Genomic DNA, 21386 nt, shown 5'->3' with positions numbered 1-21386 from the left:
TGGAATGGAATGGAATAGAATGTGGAATTGAGTGGAATGGAATGGAATGTTGTTTGAAATGGAATGGAATGTGAAGTGGAGTGGAATAGAATGTAGAAATGAATGGAAAGTTACGGAATGTGGAATGGAATGAAATGGAATGGAATGTTTAATGGAATGGAATGGAATGTGGAATGGAACACGGAATGTTATGTGGAATATAATGTGGATTGGAAAGGAATGGAATTTGGAAATGAAAGGAATGGAATGTGGAATGTAATGGAATGGAATCCGGAATGAAATTGACTGGAATGGTATGGAATGTGGAATGGAATGGAATGGAAAGTGGAATGGATAGTGGAATGGAACGTGGAATGCAATGTGGAATGGAATGAAATGGAATGTGTAATGGAAGGTAATGGAATGTGGAATGGAATGTGGAATGGAATGGAATGGAATGTGGAATGGAATGGAATAGAATGTGGAATTGAGTGGAATGGTATGGAATGTTGATTGAAATGGAATGGAATGTGGAGTGGAGTGGAATAGAATATAGAAATGAATGGAATGTTACAGAATGTGGAATGGAATGAAATGGAATAGAATGTGTAATGGAATGGAATGGAATGTGGAATGGAACTTAATGGAATGTAGAATGGAAAGGAATCGAATGTGAAATGGAAAGTAATCGAATGGAAAGAAATGTGCAATTGAATGGAATGGGAAGTGGAAAGGAATGGAATGGAATTGGAATTGGAATGGAATGGAATGCAATGGGGAATAGAAGGGGGAATGGAAAGAATGGAAGGCAGAATGGAATGTGAAATGTAATACTGTAAGAAACATGGAATGGAATGAAATGGAATGTGCAAAGCAATGGAATGCAAAGTGGAATGGAATGGTATGGAACGTGGAATGGAACAAGGAATGGAATGGAATGGAACGTGGAATGGAACTTGAAAAGGAATGTGGAATGACATGCGGAATGGATAGTACAAGGAATGTGGAATTGAATCTGGAATGGAATGTGAAATGGAATGTGGAATGCAATGTAGTGGAATGTAGAATGGAACGTGGAATGGAACGGAGTGGAATGGAATGTACAATGGAAAGTGGAACTGAATGAAATGGAATGTGTAATGGAATGGTATGAAATGTTGAATGGAATATGGAATGGAACGTGGAATGGAATGTGGAACGGAATGTCCAATGGAATGTGGAATGGAATGTAGTACAATGTGGAATGGAATGTGGTATAGAATGGAATGGAAAGGAATGTGGAAGAGAATGTGGAATGGAATGTGCAATGAAATGGAATGGAATGTGGAATGGAATGGAATGGAATGTGGAATGGAATGGAATGTACAATGGAATGTGGAATGGAATGTGAAATGGAATGTTGAAAGGAATATGGAAGGGAATGAAATGGAAAGTGGAATAGAATGGAATGGAAGGTGTAATGGAGTGGAATGGAAAGTGGAATGGATCCTGGAATGGAAAATGGAATGGAAAGTGGAATGGAATGTGGAATGGAATGGAATGGAATGTGGAATGTAAAGTGGAATGGAATGTGGAAAGGAAAGGAATGGAATGTGGAATGAAATGTGCAATGGAAAGGAATGGATTGTGGAAAGGAATGGAATGGAATATGGAATGGAAAGTGGAATGTAATGGAATGGATCATGGAATGGAACGTGGAATTGAACATCTAATGGAACGTGGAAAGGAAGGTGGAAAGGAATGGAATGAAAAGTCGAATGGAATGTGGAATGTAATATGGAATGGAATGTGGAATGGAGGGGAATCCACTGTGGAATGGAATGTTAAATGGAATGGAATGAAATGTGGAATGCAATGTGGAATGGAATGGAATGGAATGTGGAAAGGAATGTGGAATAGAATGGAAGGGAAAGTTGAGTGGAATGGAATGGAAGGTAGAATGGAATGTGGAATGGAATGGAAGGGAATGTGGAATGGAAAGTGGAATGGAATGGAATGGATTGTGGAAAGGAATGGAATGGAAGGTGGAATGGAATGTGGAATGGAAAGGAATGGAATGCGGAATGGAATGTGGAATGGAAGGGAATGGATTGTGGAAAGGAATGGAATGGAACGTGGAATGGAAAGTGGAATGGAATGGAATAGATTGTGGAATGGAATGGAATGGAATGGAATGGAACGATATGGAATGCGGAATCGAATGGAATGGATTGCGGAATAGAGTGTGGAATGGAATTGAATTGAACGAGGAATGGAAGGTGGAATGGAATGCGCAATGGAACGTGGAACGTAACGTGGAATGGAATGTGGAATGGAATGGAATGGAATGTTGAATGGAAGGGATTCGAATATGGAATGGAATGTGGAATGGAATGGAATTTAAAGCAATTTGGAATTGAATGGTATGGAATGTGGAATGGAATGGAATGTTGAAGGGAATGTGGATTGAAATGTGGAACGGAATGTGGAATGGAATGGAATGGAATGTGGAGAGGAATGTCGAGAGGAATGGAATGCTATGTGGAACGGTATGTAGAGGGGAATGGAATGGAATGTGTAATGGAGTGCAATGGAATGTGGAATGGAATGTGGAATACAATAGAATGGAATGTGGAAGGGAATGCTGAATGGAATGTGGAATGGAATGAGGAATGGAACGGAATGGAATGTGGAATGGAATGTGTAATGGAATGTGGAATGGAATGGAATTTAATATGTAAGGGAATGTTGAAGGGAATGTGGAATGGAATGTGGAATGGAATGTGGAGTGGAATGGAATGGAATGTGGAATGGAATGTTGTACGGAATGTGGAATGGACTGCAATGGAATGTGGAATGGAATGTGGAAGGGAATGTGGAATGGAACAGAATGTAATATGGAATGGAATGTGGAATGAAATGAGAAATGTACTGTGGAATGGAATGTGGAATGGAATGTGGAATGGATTGTGAAATGGAAAGGGGAACGGAACGGAATGGAATGTGAAATGGAATGTGCAATGAAATGTGGAATGGAATGTGGAATGGAATGTGGAAACGAAAGTTGAATGGAATGTAATGGAATGTGGATTGAAACGAGGAATGTTAATGGATGGAACTTGGAATAGGTCATAGAACGTAACGTGGAATGGACTGTGGAATGGAATGTGGAATGGAATGTGGAATGGAATGGAATGTGGAATGGAATGTGGAGAGGAATGAAATGGTATGTGGAATGGAATGTGGGGTGAAATGGAATGGAATTGGATTGGAATGCAATGGAATGTGGAAGGGAAAGATGAATGGAATGTGGAATGGAATGAGGACTGGAATGGAATGGAATGTGGAATGGAATATGGTATGGAATGTGGAATGGAATGGAATTTAGTATGAAAGGAAATCTTGAATGGAATGTGGAATGGAATGTGCAATGAAATGTGGAATGGAGTGTGGAAAGGAATGTGGAGTGGAACGGAATGGAATATGTAATGGAATGTGGAATGGAGTGTGGAATGGAACGTGGAATGCAACGGAATGGAATGTGGAATGGAATGGACTGGAATGTGGAATGGAATGTGGTATGGAATGTGGAATGGAATGTGGCAAGGATTGGAAAGTGGAAAGTAATGGAATGGAATGTGGAATTGAATGGAATAGAATGTGCAATGTAATGTGGAATGGAAAGGAATGGAATGTTTAATGGTTTGTGGAATGGAATGGAATGGAAAGTGGATTGGAACGTCAAATGGAACGTGGAATGGAACGCCGAATGGAATGGAATGGAATGTGGAATGGAATGGAATGGAATGTGGAATGGGATGTGGAAAGGCAAGTGCAAAGGAATGGAATGTAAGGTGGAATGAAAGGAGGAGTGGTATTGGATGGAACTTGGAATAGGATGTAGAATGTAAATTGGAATGGAATGTGGAATGGAATAGAATGTAATGTGGAATGGAATGGAAAGGAATGTGTATTGGAATGTGGAATAGAATGTGGCATGGAATGGACAGGCATGTGGAATGAAAAGTGGAATGAAATGTGGAATGGAATGTGGAGTGGAACGGAATGGATTGTGTAATGGATGGTGGAGTGGAGTGGGGAATGGAATGTGGAATGGAACCCAAAGGAATGTGGAATGGAATCTGCAATGGAATGTGGAATGCAAAGTAAAATGGAATGGAATGGAATATGGAGTGGAACGTGGAATGGAATGTGGCAAGGATTGGAATGTGGAAATTAATGGAATGGAATGTGGAATACAATGGAATGGTATGTTCAATGGAATTTGATATGGAATGGAATGTGGAATGGTTTGTGGAATGGAATGGAATGGAAAGTGGATTGCAACATAGAATGCAACGTGGAATGGAACGTGGAATGGAAGGTCGAATGGAATGGAATGGAATGTGGAATGGAATGGAAAGAATGTGGAATGGAATGTGGAATTGAACGGAATGCAATGTGGAATGGAACGTGAAAAGCAATGTGGAATGCAATCTGGAATGGAATGTGCAGTGTAATGGAATGGAATGTGGAATAGAATGCAATGGAATGTGGAATGAAGTGTGGAATGCAATGGAATGAAATGCGGAATGGAATGGAATGGAATGGAATGAAATGGAATGTGGAATGGAATGCAAAGGAATGTGGAATGGAATGGAATGGAACAAGAATGGAATGTGGAATGGAATGGAATGGAATGTGGAATGGAACGTGGAATGGAACGTGGAAAGGAATGGAATGGAATGTTGAATGGAACGAGAAATGGAATGTGGATTGGAATGGATTGGAATGTGGGATGGAGTGTGGAATGTAATGAAATGTATCATGGAATGGAATGTGTAATGGAACGTGAAATGGAACGTGGAAAGGAATGGAATGGAAAGTGCAATGGAATGCGGAATGGAATGGAATGGAATCTCGAATGAAAAGGAAAGGTTGTGGAATGGAAGGTGGAATGGAATGGAATGGAATATGGCAAGAAATTCAATGGAATGTGGAATGGAAAGGAATGGAATGTGGAATGGAAGGGAATGATATAGAATGTGGAATGGAATGGAATGGAATCTAAAGGAAAGTGGAATGGAATGGAATTGAATGTGGAATGGAAAGGAAAGTGGAATGGAATGGAATATGGAATGGAATGGAATGGTATGTGGAAGGGAAAGGGATGGAATGAGGAATTGATTGTCGAAAGGAGTGGAATGGAATGTGGAATGGAATGTGGAATGGAATGTAATGGAATGTGAAATGGAATGTGGAATGGAATGTGAAATGGAATGGATAGGAATGTGGAAAGGAATGGGGAATGGAATGTGGAATGGAAAGGATTTGAATGTGGAACGGAAGGTAATGAAATGGAATGTGGAATGGAAAGGAATGGAATGGAAATGAAAGTGGAATGGAATGGAATTTAATGTGGAATGGAATGGATATTGGAATGGAAAGGAATGTGGAATGGAATGGAATGGAGTATGGAATGGAATGGGATGGAATGAGGAAATGATTGTGGAAAGGAGTGGAATGGAATGTTTAATGGAATGTGGAATGTAATGTGGAATGGAATGTGGAATGGAATGGATAGGAATGTTGAATGGAATGGGGAATGGAATGTGGAATGGAATGGAATGAAACGTGGAAGGAAATGTGGAATGGAAAGTGGAATGGAACGTGGGATGGAAAGTGGAATGGAATGAAAGGGAACGCGAAATGGGAAGTGGAATGGAATGTGGAATGGAACGTGGAATGGAATGTTGAATGGAATGGAATGGAACGTGGAATGGAATATGGAATGGAACGTGGAATGGAAAGTGGAACGGAATGGAAGGGAACGTGGAATGGAAAGTGGAATGGAATGTCGATTGGAACCTGCAATGGAATGTGGAATGTAATGTGGATTGGAGAGGAATGGAATGTGGAATGGAATGGAATGGAATGTGGAATGGAATGGAATGGAATGTGGAATGGAATGGAATGGAATGTGGAATGATATGTGGAATGGAATTGAATGGAATGTGGAATAGATTCTGTAATGGAATGGAACGGAATACGCAATGGAATGGAATGGTATGGAATGTGCAATGGAATGGAATGTAATCTGGAATGGAATGTGGAATGGAAAGGAATGGAACGTTAAATGGAATCAGGAATGGAACTTGGAATGGAATGTGGAAGGCAATGGAATGGAATCTGGAATGGAAAGGAATCTATGTGGAATGGAATGTGGAATGAAATTCAATGGAATGTGGAATGGAAAGAAATGGAACGTGGAATGGAAGGGAATGGAATGGAATGTGGAATGGAATGGAATGGAATGGAATGTGAAATGGAATGTGGAATGGAATGGAATGGAATGTGGAAAGGAACGTGGAAAGGTATGGAGTGGAATGTGGAATGGAATGTGGAATGGAATGGAATGGAATGTGGAATTAAATGGAATGGAAAATGAAATGGAATGTGGAATGCAATGTGAAATGGAATGTGGAATGGAATGGAATGGGATGTGGAATGGAATGTGGAAAGGAACGTGGAAAGGAATGGAGTAGAATGTGGAATGGAAGGTGGAATAGAATGGAATACAACGTGGAAAGGATCGTGGAATGGAACGTGGAATGCAACGTGGAATAGAACGTGGAACGGAATGGAATGGAAAGTGGAATGGAACGTGGAATGGAATGTGGAATGGAACGTGGAATGTAATGTGTAATGGAATGGAATGGAATGTGGAATGGAATGTGGAATGGAATGGAATGGAACACGGAATGGGACGTGGAAAGGAATGGAATGGAAGGTGGAATGGAAGGGAATGAAACGTGGAATGGAATATGGAATGGAACGTGGAGAGCAATGTGGAAAGGAAAGTGGAATTGAAAGGAATGTAATGTGGAATGGAATGGAATGGAATGTGGAATGTAATTTGGAATGGAACGTGGAATGGAACATGGAATGGAACGTGGAATGAAACATGCAATGGAACGTGGAATAGAAAGTGGAATGGAATGTGGAATGGAATTCTATGGAATGTGGAATGGAATGTGGGATGGAATGGAAAGGAGTGTGGAATGGAATGTGGAATTGAATGGAATTGAATGTGGAATGGACTCTGGAAGGGAATGTGCAATGGAAGGGAATGGAATGTGGAATGGACTGTGGAATGGAAAGTGGAATGGAACGTGGAATGAAACGTTGAGTGGAATGTGGAATGGAATGCAATGTAATGTGGAAGGGAATGAAGAATGGAATGTGCAATGTAGTGGAATGGAATGTGAAATGGAATGTTCAATGAAATGTGAAATGAAACTTGGAAAGCAATGTGGAATGGAATGAAATGTAACCTGGAATGTAACTCAATGGAATTTTATGGAACGTTGATTGGAACGTGGAATGGAATGTGGAATGGGATGGAATAGAATATGGAATGGAATGTGAAATGGAATGGAATGGCACGTGGAATCGAATGGAATGGAATGTGGAATGGAATGTGGAAAGGAATGGAATGGAATGTGCAAAGAATGTGGAACGGAAAGTGGAATGGAAAGTGGAATGGAATGGAATGGAATGTGGAATGGAATGTGGAACGGAATGTGTAATGGAATGGAATGGAAAGTGGAATGGAATGTTGAATAGAATGTGAACAGAACATGGAATGGAATGGAATGGAATGTGGAATGGAAAGTGGAACGGAATGTGGAATGGAATGTGGAATATAATGGAATGGAATGTGGAACGGAATGGATTGGAATGTAGAAAGGAATGTGGAAAGGAATGCAATGGAATGTGGAATGGAATGCAATGGAATGTGGAATGGAATGTGGAATAGAATGTGGAAAGTAACAGAATGGAATGTGGAATGGAATGTGGAATGGAGTGTGGAATGGAATGTGGAATGGAACGGAATTGAATGTGGAATGGAATGTGCAAAGGAGAGTGGAATGAAATGTGGAATTGATCAGAATGGAATGTGGAACGGAATGTGGAAAGGCATGTGGAATGGAATGGAAACGATTGTGGAATGGAATGGAAAGGAATTGTACCGCATATGGAATAGAATGGAATGGAACGTGGAATGGAACATGGAAAGGAATGTGGAATGTAACGTGGAATGGAACGTGGAATGGAAGGTGGAATGGAAAGTAATAGAACGTGGAAAGGAATGTGGGATGTTAAGGAATGGAATGTGGAATGGAATGTTGAATGGATCTTGGAATAGAATGTGGAATGATATGTGGAATGGAATGTGAAATGTAATTGAATGGATTGTGGAATGGAATGAAATGGAATGTGGAATAGAATGGAAAGGAATTGAATGGAATGCGGAATGGAATGTAATCGAATGTGGAATGCAATGTAATGTAATGGAATGTGAAATTAAATGGAATAGATTGTGGAATGGAATGGTATGGAAAGTGAAATGGAATGTGGAATGGAAAGGGAAATGGAATGTGGAATGGAATGTTTAACGGAAAGTGGGATGGAATGAAATTTAACGTGGAATGCAATGGAATGAAACGTGGAATGGAACGTGGAATGGAAAGTGGAATTGAATGTGGAATGGAATGTAATGGAAAGTGGAATGGAATGTGGAATTGAATGGAATTTAATGTGTAAAGGAAGGAGGATTGGAATGTAATGGAATGTGGTTTGGAAATTTGAATGGAATGTGGAATGGGATTTGGAATGAAATGTGGAATGGAATGTGTAACGGAACGGAATGGAATGTGGAATGGAATGTGTAATGGAATAGAATGGAAAGTGGAATGGAATGTGGAATGCAATGGAATGGAATGTGGAATTGAATGTGCAATGGAATATGGAATGGAATGGAATGCAGTGTGGAATGGAATGTGGAGTTGAATGGAATGGAATGTTGAATGGAACGCAATGAAATGTGGAATGGAATGTGTAATGGAAAGGAATGAAATCTGGAATGGAATGTGGAATGGAATATGGAATGTAAAGGAATGTAATGTGGAATGTAATGTTGAATGGAAAGTGAAATGGAATGGAATGGAATGTGGAATGGAACGTGGAATGCAATGGAATGGAACGTGGAGTGGAACATGGAATGGAACGTGGGAGGGAACGTGGAATGGAATGAAATGTGGAATGGAATGGATTGGAACGTGGAATGAAATGTGAAATGGATTGGAGTGGCATGTTGAATGGAATTGAAAGGAATATGGAATGGAATGTGGAATGGAATGTGGAATGGAATGTGGAATGGAATGTGGAAGTGAACATGGCATGGAATGCAATGTGTAATGGAATGTGGAATAGAATTTTAAATGGAATGGAATGTAATGTGGAATGGAATGTGGAATGGAATGTGGAATGCAAGGGAATGGAATGTGGAATGGAATGGATTGGAATGTAGAAAGGAATGTGTAATGGAATGCAATGGAATGTGGAATGTTACGGAATGGAATGTGGAATGGAATGTGGAATGGAAAGGAAAGGAATGTGGAATGGAATGTGGAATAGAATGTGGAATGGAACGGAATGGAATGTGGAATGGAATGTGGAACGGAGAGTGGAATGGAATGTGGAATGGAACGGAAAGGATTGTGGAACGGAATGTGGAATGGAATGAGGAATGGAATGGAATGGATGGTGGAATGGAATGGAATGGAATGGAAAGGAACGTGTAATGGAACGTGGAAAGGAACGTGGAATGAAACGTGGAATGGAACGTGGAATGGAAGGTGGAACGGAATGGAATGTAATGGAACATGGAATGGAATATGGAATGGAATGGAATGGAACTTGTAATGGAATGTGGGATGGAATGGAATGGAATGTGAAATGGAATTAGGAATGTATCATGGAATAGAATGTGGAATGGAATATGGAATGGAAGGTGGAATGTAATTGAATGGAATGTGGAATGGAATGGAATGTGGAATACAATGGATTGGAATGGAATGTGTAATAGAATGGAATGGAATGTGGAATGCAATGCAATTGAATGGAATTTGATATTGAATGAAATGTAATGTGGAATGGAATGGAATGGAATGTGGAATGGAATGGAATGGAATGTGGAATGGAATGTGGAATGGATTGGAATGGAAAGTGGAATGGAAAGAGGAATGGAACGTGCAATGGAATGTGGAATGGAATGGAATGAAATGTGGATTGGAATGTGGAATGGAATGGAATGGAATGTAGAACGGAATGTGGAAAGGAATAGAATGGAATTTGGAAGGTAATGGAATGTAATGGAATGTGGAATGGAATGAGGAATGAAAAGGAATGGAATGAGGTATGGAATGCAATGGAATGTGGAATGGAATGTAATGTGGAATGGAATGGAATGTAATGTGGAATGGAATGGAATGCGGAATGGTATGGAATGGAATGGAATTGAATAGAATATGGAATGGAATGGATTGGAATGTGGAATGGAACGTGGAATGGAAAGTGGAATGGAACGTGGAAGAGAACGTGGAATGAAATGTGGAATGGAATAGAATTGAATGTGGAATGGAATGGAATGTGGAGTGGAATGGAATGGAATGGAATCTGGAATGGAATGCAAAGGAGTGGAATGTGGAATGGAATGGAATTGAATGTGGAATGGAATGTTGAATGGAATGTGCAATGGAATGTTGAATGTAATGGAGTGGAACGTGGAATGGAATGTGGAATGGAATGGAGTGGATTGTGGAATGGAATGGAGTGAAATGTGGTTTGGAATGGAATGGAATGTGGAAAGGAATGTGGAATGAAATGTAAAGGAACGTGGAATGGAACGTGTAATGGAATGGAATAGAACGTGGAATGGAATGTGGAATTTAAGGTGGAATGGAATGGAATGGAATGTGGAATGGAATCTGTAATGGAATGGAATGGAACGTGGAATGGAACGTGGAAAGCAACGTGGAAAGAAACGTGGAATTGAAGATGGAATGGAACGTGGAGTGGAATGGAAAGCAATGTGGAGTGGAAAGGAAGGTGGAATGGAATGTAATGTAATGCAGAATGGATTGGAATGGAATGGAATGAAAGGGAATGTGGAATGAAATGTGGAATGGAACGTGAAATGGAATGGAATGGATTGTGGAATGCAATGTTTAATGGAATGGAATGTGGAATGGAGTGGAATGGAATGTGGAATGGAATGTGAAATGGAATGGAATGGAATGGAATTGAATGGAATGGAATGGAATGGAATGTGGAATGGAGTGGAATGGAATGTGGAATGGAATGTGGAATGGCCTGTGGAATGGAATGTGAAATGAAATGGAATGGAATGGAATGGAATGTGGAATGGAATGGAATGGAATGTGGAATGGAATGGAATGGAATGGACTGTGGAATGGAATGGAATGGAATGTGGAATGGAATGGAATGAAATGCGATATGGAATGGATTGGAAGGTGGAATGGAATGGAATGAAGTGGAAAGTGGAATGGAATGGAATAGAAAGTGCAATGGAATGGAATGGAATGTGGAATGGAATGTAAAATGGAAAGTGGAATGGAGTGTAGAATGGAATGTGGAATGGAATGGAATGGAACATGAAATAGAATGGAAAGGAATGTGGAATGCGATGTTTAATGGAATTGAATGGAATGTGGAATGGAGTAGAATGGAATGTGGAATGGAATGTGGAATGGAATGTGAAATGGAATGGAATGGAATGGAATGGAATGGAATGGAATGTTGAATGGAATCGAATGGAATGTGATATGAAATGGAATGGAAGGTGGAATTGAATGGAATTAAGTGGAAAGTGGAATGGAATGGAATGGAAAGTGCAATGGAATGGAATAGAATGTGGAATGAAATGTAAAATAGAAAGTGGAATTTAATGTAGAATGGAATGTGGAATGGAATGGAATCGAACGTGAAAAGGAATGGAATGGAATGTGGAATGCCGTGTGAAATGGGATGGAATGGAGTGGAATATAATGTGGAATGGAATGGAATGGAATGTGGAATGGAATGTGGAATGGAATGGAATGGAATGGAATGAAATGGAATGTGGAATGGAATGGAATGGAAAGTGGAAGGGAAAGAATAGAAGCTGGATTGAATAGAAGCAGGGGCAGTGGCAGGGGTACAGCTGTGGGTGTGGCAGTGAGTGGACACCGGGCCAGGAGTCACCCATCATCCCACCTTTGGCGGGAGGGAGGGAGGGAGGCCGCCCCATTGCTGGTAGCCCCCGCAGACACCGCGTTTCTCACGGAGGCCCTGAGCCAGGGCGCCAACCCAGATGCCGTGTTCCCTGGGGCGCAGCATAGACAGCCCGGCCGGGAGCTGCGAGGTCAGAACCCCAGGCCTCAAATCACACGGGAGCGGGAAGGGGCGGTGGAGAAGATGAGACAGGAAAGGTCTGGATGGGGAAGGATCGCAGGCTCCCCGGGCTCCCGACCCCCTGCGACCCACGCTCCCTGAGGGCAGCTGCGGCTCCACATCTTTCTCCTGCTGGAGGTTAAAGGAGTAGCTTCGTCCTTTGGAAAAATGCCACCAGCCTCCATCCTCGAACCTTCCCGGCTTCTTCCAGCGTCATGAGCCCAGCAGGAAATAGAAAAGCGGAGTCTGTGTTTATTTACACGGTAATAAATGTATAAATCGAATGATGTCATTGTTTCCCAGGCAAAGGTAAAGAGAAAATACTCAGACGGGACCTCCAGAGCCGGGAAAGCAAAGCCTGGTCCTGGGTGGGAGGCATCGGTGGGAAGGCCCTTTCCTCGTGGGCTGTGCGCGTCCAAGGCCCACTGAGTTCTAGAATTTGGGTGATTTAAGGGGAACTCTCGGGGGCGGCAGCAGAGTGTCTGGGACATCGACTGAGGCCTTGTGCTGTATTTCTGTCATGGTGGAGCCGCGTCACTGTACTGGGAAAATCTGCATAGGAGACAAAGGTCCGTGAAGAGGGGGGCCTGGGAGGGCACAGGGAGGCTCCTGAGTGCGCATTGCCAGCTCCGGCCCGGGGCTCCCTCGGGTCAGACGGTGAATATGCTGGGCAGTGAACACCCCAGGCCTTCATGCTGGACTTGGGTGCACCTGTGCATGTACGGAGCACCTGCTTGTGTGCAGAACACTTGTGTGCACCTGTGTGTGTGTGGAGAACCTGTGAGCACCTGCTTGTGTGCAGAGCACCTGTGTGCACCTGTGTGTGTGTGGAGCACCCGTGAGCACCTGCTTGTGTGCAGAGCACTTGTGTGCAACTGTGTGTGTGGAGCACCTGCTTGTGTGCAGAGCACCTGTGTGCACCTGTGTGTGTGTGTGGAGCACCTGTGAGCACCTGCTTGTGTGCAGAGCACCTGTGTGCACCTGTGTGTGTGTGTGTGGAGCACCTGTGAGCACCTGCGTGTGTTCAGAGCACCTGTGTGCAACTGTGTGTGTGTTTAGAGCACCTGTAAGCACCTGTGTGTGTTCAGAGCACCTGTGTGCACCTGTGTGTGTGTGTAGCACCTGTAAGCACCTGCGTGTGTGCGGAGCACCTGTGTGCACCTGTGTGTGTGTGGAGCACCTGTGAGCACCTGCTTGTGTGCAGAGCACCTGTGTGCAACTGTGTGTGTGCGTGTGTGGAGCACCTGTAAGCACCTATGTGTGTGCAGAGCACCTGTGTGCACCTGTGTGTGTGTGGAGCACCTGTGAGCACCTGCTTGTGTGCAGAGCACCTGTGTGCACCTATGTGTGTGTGTGGAGCACCTGTAAGCACGTGCATGTGTGCAGAGCACCTGTGAGCACCTGCATGTGTGCAGAGCACCTGTGAGCACCTGCATGTGTGTGGCGCACCCGCATGTGTGTGGAGCGCCTGTGAGCATATGTGTGCCTGTGTGGAGTACCTGCATGTGTGTGGTGTGCAGAGAGCCAGAGCACAGGGCAGGGAACCACTCTGGTTTTGTTTCAAAGCCTGTGTATTTTACAGACCATAAAAATGCTGTTATTTATAATGTGGAGTAGACAGTTGTGATACATATTTTACTGTGTTTCAAGGTGATGACCTCTTGCTGTCTTAACACCTCTAGAAGGGGCCAAATTTAGCTCATTGCTTCTTTTTTCTGGTCCACAAGCTAAGCTTTTTTTGGGAGGGGTTGTTTTTCCCCATTTTTCAGTGGTTGAAAAAGAATGATACTTTGTGGCAGGTGAAAATTAGGTGAAATTCAGACCTCAGCGTCGTGATGAAAGTCTATGGGATGCAGCCTTGCTCTGGGGTTTGTGTGTGGTGGGTGGGTCTTTCACGCCATAGCAGTTGTGGCTGCCCAAGAGGCACCGTCCCCACTGCATGGCTGTGTGGCCACCACACCCCACCTGAGCCCTGCAGTGGTGATCCAAGGGCATCAGCACATGGGAGCTACCAGTCACACACTGAGGTTTCATTGTTTGTACGGCGTCCTGTGCTGTCCCATCACTTTGGCTTGGCACCTGCCCTCACACACTGGCAGGGAGCCCCCAGGACACCTGCGGCATCACCTCTGAGGATGTGGCTTTTCCCTAGTAAGGGCAACTATTGAACCTGTCCTCTGACCATCTCCCGGGGGTCCTTCCAAGTCACATGGGAAATGGGCCTAATACTTGATGGAGGATGCAGCCCAGAGTCACCCTGTGCCCTCGGCTGTCAGGTGGCGTGGCACGGCCTTTCCAACAACAAACATCCTTAGGTAACAAACAGGTTGAGAATCATATCAGGAAAGAAGAAGAGGCGCCGTGGTGGTACCGTGTTGTAAACAGAGTGTGCAAATAGGAATTCTTCAGCCTTGGATTAAAGAAGAAGCACACAAACCTCTCAGGAGGAAACGATGACAAACCTAGAAGGGGCAGAGGGCAGGGACGGGAGCAGCCCTAGGGGAACCAGCTGAGCCGGCCATGGGCCTAGGAGGATGCCAGCTCTGCATCCCCCGAGGGTGTGGGTCCAGGAAACAACCCCTTGATCCTGAGGGGCCGGACAGGATGTGAGCAGCATGAAGCCCCTGGAAAGGCAGGGTCCTGCCTGGGGCCACAGACACCAGGGGTATAGGGCCTTGCACCTCGGAGACTGCTGTGGGCCCCCAAGCAAGAGTGTGGAAACCTACCAGAGGCCTGCAGGAGCCAGTACCAACCAGCATCTACCACCAGCCAGAAAGACACCGGAGCCCAGGGTTCAAGAAAGGCAGCCCTGAAAGAGAAGGTCAGCCATCAGAGCAGCAAAGATCCCAGGAGGAAAAACGTCACAGCTGACAAAGGGCCTTTCAGGGGACATGGGCCTGATACTAAGGTTGAAGGGGAAGATGTTTTACTTAAAACAAAATAAACAGTGGGATATCGGGAAAATGAAGGAACCCCATCACTGCTGTGGAAGCATGATTACTATCACACTGGATCCTCAGTTAGTGAGAAAATGGAGCCGAGAATCTCTCCCAAAATGTCACACCAGTTTACAGACAGAGGGGACGTACAACAAAAAATCAGAATTGTAAAGAGGAAAACTTCAGGGTAGACAGAGGCGATCCCTGGAGAAAGGCAGGCTTGGTGTTCATAACAGAATACCTGAAAGTCCCAGACGATCTATTTACAAATCATTTTTTATTTTTTATTTTTCCATTCACACTTGGTTTTTGTGTTTTTTAATGATTTAAAATCGTTTTCTTTCCTCCTGCATGGTCTCAGAGCCTGGTCTGGGCTTCCAGGACATAAATCTTGATGCTTTCCATGCTCTCGGTGGCTGAGTTCTGCCTCACAGAAGCTGCCCACTTGGCCACCGGGAGTCTCTTGTGGGACTCATGGTGCTGCTTGTCGCTGGCATCTGAGGCCTTGTCACGGCTCACTGCCGGCTTGGATTTGTGGCTTCTTCGGGACCGGAGGGGGTGGTTTCTTCTCTTCCTTCCTCTTCTCGGGGGTCTCCACCAGCTGCCAGCTGTTGGCCTTGAGGTGGTAGAGTTCATCGAACTTCATGCTGATGTCCTTGATGGACAGCTGTAGCAGGTCCCAGAACCCTGCCAGGTCCCGGGCTATGGGGCGTGGGTTGGCATCAGGGTTCAAGTGTTGCTCACAGAGGCCAAGGAACTGCTGGAATTTCTGGGATATTGGTAGCTGGGCACTACCCACAGCACTGAGGACTTTTCCTAAGACTTCAGAGAGGTTGTACTCTTTGGTCTCCTTGTCCATCTGGCAGCACCAGCCTTCCAGCTGCTCCATTTCTGCCTGCAGTAGCTTTAGGAACCAGTAGCCGTCTCGGTGGCAGGTCCGTGGCTGTGCCGGCTCTGCTGGGGAGCTGGAAGAAGTCTCGAGCTGGGGTCTGGTGGGTGCAGCGAGGACACCTCCAGGGCAGGGTCACTGTTGTCTCCATAGGAGAGGCTGTGCTTGATCTGGGCAATCTTGGGGGCCCGTGAAGGACCAGCATCGATGCTGATGGAGTTGGGGTGAAGGGTACAGTCCGGAAGGCTCCTCTCAGATGATTTATAGCTTGAGTAATTGGCATCGTGGGTATCTGAGTCCGTGTCCTGTTGGGAGGACATACTGTGAGAGGGGACGCTGCTTTGCCAGTCGTCCTCTACCTGAACCCCGATGGACTGGAATTTGGTAGTGAGACTGGGCTCCTCTTTTGGCACTGGCTGAATGCAGTCAACTTGTATTCCTATTGATGACAGTTTCCTTTTGGGGGTGGCCTCGGGGTGGGACTCAGAGCTGGTCAGCGTCCCTTATTCACTTTTCCGAGCTGCATGTTTTGGGGGTGGCTCTGGGGCCTCAGGGGCTGGGGCGACTCCACCCCGTGTCATGCTGGGCAGTCGGGTAACACTGTCCAGGCTGTCTGATGAGTTGCTCAGGCCCAACTGGCTAGTCACCTCGCTCTTGTGGTCCTGGCTGTCCAGGAAGGTATCCTGGGCAGACTCAGTACCACTCTGGACTGTGACTGAGATGAACGGCTTTGAAGTGGTGCATGGAGGGACCGGTGGCAGGGTCTTCTTATACGCCACTAGGCATGATGAACTCAGAAGGCTGTGACTATTGCTGAGGCTGCTGGTACTGGGTGGTGGGGAGAGGGACTGCAGGGAGACACTGTCCTCCTCCTGCGAGCAGCCTGCCTGGATGGCACGCAGGTAGCTGGGGCTGTGGGAGCGGAAGCAGCTGGGCAGTGGCAAATCAAGCATCTCCGCCGCTGTGGACTCCGCTTCGCTGCAGGCTGACTCGCAGGCCGCCTCATCCTGTTCACTCGGCTCTGCCTCCCGTACCTGCCGCTCATGGCCAAACAACTGGGGGATCAGGGAGGCCTGTCCAAAATCTGACTGATGCAGCTGGAGTCGTTGAGGCTGTCACTGATGGGCATGTAGTCCTCTTCCCAGCCCAGACACTTGGAGGGCAGCAGCATGTCCACTGAATCCAGGCGGTCCAGACTCCTGTGGGGGTTGCTCTGCTCTCCCAGTGACGGCTGCGTGGCTCTCAGATAGCTCTGGCGCCACGCTGCAGTCTTGGGTGAGGGCTCGGGGCTGCGGCCGGACTCGTCGCTGTCCTTGTCACCCATGGCCTTGATGTAGCTGCTGCTGCGCATGAGCCGGAACGGGCTGGGGCCGTCGGCTGCGGCATCCGTCTCGCATGGGGACAGCATCGTGGTGCTGCACTCGCCACCACCAGGCACCTGCGGGTAATGGTAGGCTAGACCCTGGTGGCAGGATTTGGGCTTGAGCACGCTCTTATCAAATGTGGCCGAGGTCTTCTGGCAGACCTCGTGGGCGTGGCTGAGGGTCAGAGTGAACCAGGAGCCCCGTTTGACGTAGTTGGTTTCAGTGCCCACCCCAAGGCTGGGGCAGGTGGCTGGGGGTGCAGGCGGGGGTGGTGGGACCGTTAGCTGGGTGGTGTTTTCTTGGTGGCTTTGAGCATGTGCCCACTGAGGGTGTTGTAGGCATGCATGAAGTAGAGTGGCTGGCTGCGTTCTGCCTGGCGGCCTAGTGTCATTAGCCCGGAGGCTGGGCCACTGCTGCGGAAGGTGCCGGCCTCGCCATCCAAGTTGTCATCGGCGCTCCACCAGCCTGAGATGTTGGAGCGGCTGCACCCTTTGGGCTCCCCAACCTTGGCCCGCTCCTTGCTTTTGGCCCTCTGGCCCTTGCCAGTCCTCCATGTCACCCTTCTTGCTGCCATTGCCACCGACCTTGCCCACTGTGCCATCCAGTAAGGGTGGCTTGGTGAAGAAAAGCTGCTGGACTGAGTGGACCAGGTGGCGGATGCAGCCAGGGCTCTCGCCACGGGCCTTGGTCTCACCATGGGGGAATTGGAGGGTGCTGAAGCCACTACAGTGGATGGGCAGCTGCTTCTCAAACTGGACCAGGAGGTTGGTGGGCAGCCGGTTGATCTTGGTGGCCTGGGCATGGCTGGGGAAGGGGCTCTCCTCTGGCACCTCGAAGTGGGAGTTGTCGTGGATGTAGAGAAAGGTGCTGCTGGGCGGGGGCAGCTGGTTGTTGTGGGGAAAGAGGCCATCCCCCAGCAGGGTGTCCTGCCCAGGGAAGCGGGCCTTGCCAGCAAAGGTGTCCGTGGGCGACAGCAGGTAGGAGTTGTGGTCAGTCCCTGCAAACGGGCTCGTGGGGTGGGTCTAGGCTGTCCCTAGAGAGGTGGTGGGGGCGGCTGTCCCCGAGACCTTTCATGACCCCAGGCCGAGGGCAGGAGCCGTCACCCTAGCAGGGCCCCCGGGTCGCCTCCCCCGGGAGGCAGCCACCCTGCGCCGGGCGCCTCTGCAGCCTCAAGCCCGCTCAGCAGCTCCACTGTGCCGCCGCCTCTGGGGTCCGCTCACAGGTCCCCGCACCTGGCCCTGGCCCACGGGCGCCCCATGTATCTCCTCCGGCCGGCGCGGCACACCTGAAAATCCTTTTGAATGTACAGTTGAGTAATGGCTAAAAGAAAATGACTTTTCCACACGCACAACACTTCTGACACCAATTGTGGGGTTTTCATCCAAGCAATTTCTCAGTTCTCTTGGACACAGACTTGGTGTCGAAAGTTTAACTTGATTCTGACACTAACTGCCCAGAGCCAGCACCGACCCAGCAGGCGAAGGGTCCAGTGCCACAGACTGCCTGCCTCAGACACCAGCGGCGGGGGATGCACCCCCGTTCGCAAATCAAATCGGGTCCTCTTGCCTGGCGCAGTAAGACAAACGTCCACGCTGAGGTTTTGCAGTGGAGAAAGGAGGATGTTTATTCGCAGGGCACCAAGCAAGGAGAATCGGGCAGCTCTTGCTAAGACCCGAGCTCCTCAGTGGCCTACAGGTAACGATTTTAAAGGTGGGAGGAAGAGATTGCTGGTAAAGTCACAAACCAATACTTGGAAGCTAACCATAGGTTTCACCTTAAAAAAAATAAAGAGATATCTTGAAGTGAGACCCATAGGTCATAAGTGGATTCAAAGATTCTCTGATTTGCAGGAGAAGCTGTATCCAAAACTCTAGGGTCAGCAGAAACCAATGCCAAGTTCTAGACTCTGGGGGTCTCCTCCTTCAGGTTCCTTGGGAAGAAATTTAGAACCAAAGGCAGGTTGAGTTCACTCCCCGGTTCTGGTTATCGGGGGTCTGCGTGCCGGTGGATTTAGACCCGGGTGGTGAGGTTCTGGGCTTCTGGAGAACAGTTCAGGGATGTGGGGCAGGGTTATCTTTAGTTTCTAGAGGGAGCCGGATGTTGTTCTGAGCTATTGTTACCTCCTTGCCTACTTGGATGCTTGTTTGGTTTTCAAGACCAGCTTGGTGCCTGTAATTTTCCTTGAATGAACTCGAGATTCTCCTTTATTTCCATGTTTGGGGTGGCCTGGCAGGTCCCTAGGAGGGGTCCCAGCTCCATCTCACCCTAACGTCTGTCTGACTCGCCTACAAAGTGGGGTCCCCATGACCTCCCCCTCAGGTCAGGTCATTTCCCAGGACGTCTCACAGAACCCCAGGAAACACTCACATTTCCTGATTTGTTACAGAGGGTGTAGATGAGCAGCCAGGAGGGGCATGTAGGGCCAGGTCCCAACTTTGCATTTTCGGCCACAGTGCTATGGGGCCGTCTTTATCCATCTCCACCATTTTAGAACATTATAATCATGGTTTTTTAGCCACAAGGGAAAAGTGGTTTCCAGAAGTTATTAGCGTCATTACACATTTCAGCAATAATTATTGCCATTAGATGTTTGTGAAGGTTTCGAATTGTCAGCTATATTACATAGGCCCTTTAAATGGAAGAAAACATTAGATTTTATCAGGCAATGTAGTTTTATTTTTTCTTATCATTTTTGTGTAATTTCAATAAGCACATAATGGCAGTATCTATCCCTGAAGACCTGAATGTTTCTGTAAATGGATTTAATTTTGAAGGCCTGAAATCATTCTTAAAACTTGTGGACATAGGTTCATATTTATAAAGAAAAATGTGGATATATGTGTGGTAGGGTTGTGAACCTTCTGCTGATTTCTGAGAACAGTATTTTAACTTGCCACCTTCATGGAAGACTAAGAAATTATTTCAAGTAGCCTTCTGAGGTGACTTTCTACCTGCAGTTATCAGCTGCGTCCCGGTGAAAATCGTATGAAACACGTAAATAGCTGTCATTGTGTAGGTTATATAAATGGATGAATGAAAACCATGAGGCCCGTCAGGAATGTAAACATCCTCCAATTTCCCTACTCCCTAGTGTATACACACTTTTGAACATCATCTGGATTTCTGCTTTTGTAATAGGAATGGTGTATGATTTTGAATCCACATCCTTAAGTGAAATAATTCTTTTGTGGAAGGTATCCTGGTGTTTGTCCAATGTGTGTGTTTGATTTTGTGGACACACAGGACTGCTAGCCACAACGTCCTCTACACGGCAGCTCTTGAGCCTCATGGCCTCTGGATTTCTTGACTCTTGATATTTGAGGACCCCCAGAAATGTCTGACGCTGACCTGGGGGGTTGAATCTACTGATATTTATATTAGACATGAATACTGAGAATGTTTTTAAACATTTATTAATTTATTTTAAAATAACACTATAAACCCATTACAGAATGACATAAAACATATTTTCTTCAGAAAGATTCATTTTCCAAAACAAAGGAACAAAGAGTAAGGAGACTTACTTCTTTGTGCCAGTCTCTCCAACGCCTGGTTCACAGGTACAGATGTTCCACGTAGCTTCTGGAAAACTCTATTGTATATCTGTTAGAAAATGAGAGTGAAAAGGCAAACAATGTCTTAGAATTATTATAAAAATAGCTTTGACTTCACACATCCCCTGGAAGGGCCTTGGGGAACCTAAGGGCTTCCAGGGAACCATGCTTTGAGAAGGGCTACTGTAGAAACACCTGTGGTAAATTTGTGTCTTGCTGTCCCCATCACCATCTGTGATGGGCGGCCACCCCCCCAGCTTCTGGCCAGCAGCCTCCACAGCCATCTGTCTCCAGGAATTCCCTTGGCTGAAGAGCGTTGCCTAGCCTCGTTGGTGCTGCTTTCAGGTGAGCCCACGAGTGGTGGCTGGACAGTGAGGGGCACAGA

At 46.1% G+C, this 21386-nt stretch overlaps 1 pseudogene; it reads right to left on the bottom strand.

Annotated features, from left to right (window-relative positions):
* Positions 1 to 15551: 15551 nt before the first annotated feature.
* LOC134739275 (disks large-associated protein 4-like) lies at positions 15552 to 18521 on the bottom strand (annotated as a pseudogene).
* Between the last annotated feature and the right edge of the window lie 2865 nt (positions 18522 to 21386).

The sequence above is a fragment of the Pongo pygmaeus genome, chromosome 23 (genome assembly GCF_028885625.2).
Source record: "Pongo pygmaeus isolate AG05252 chromosome 23, NHGRI_mPonPyg2-v2.0_pri, whole genome shotgun sequence".
Taxonomy (NCBI): Eukaryota; Metazoa; Chordata; class Mammalia; order Primates; family Hominidae; genus Pongo; species Pongo pygmaeus.
Note: the sequence above shows the minus strand (reverse complement) of the source record. Positions and strands in the feature narration are given on the sequence as shown.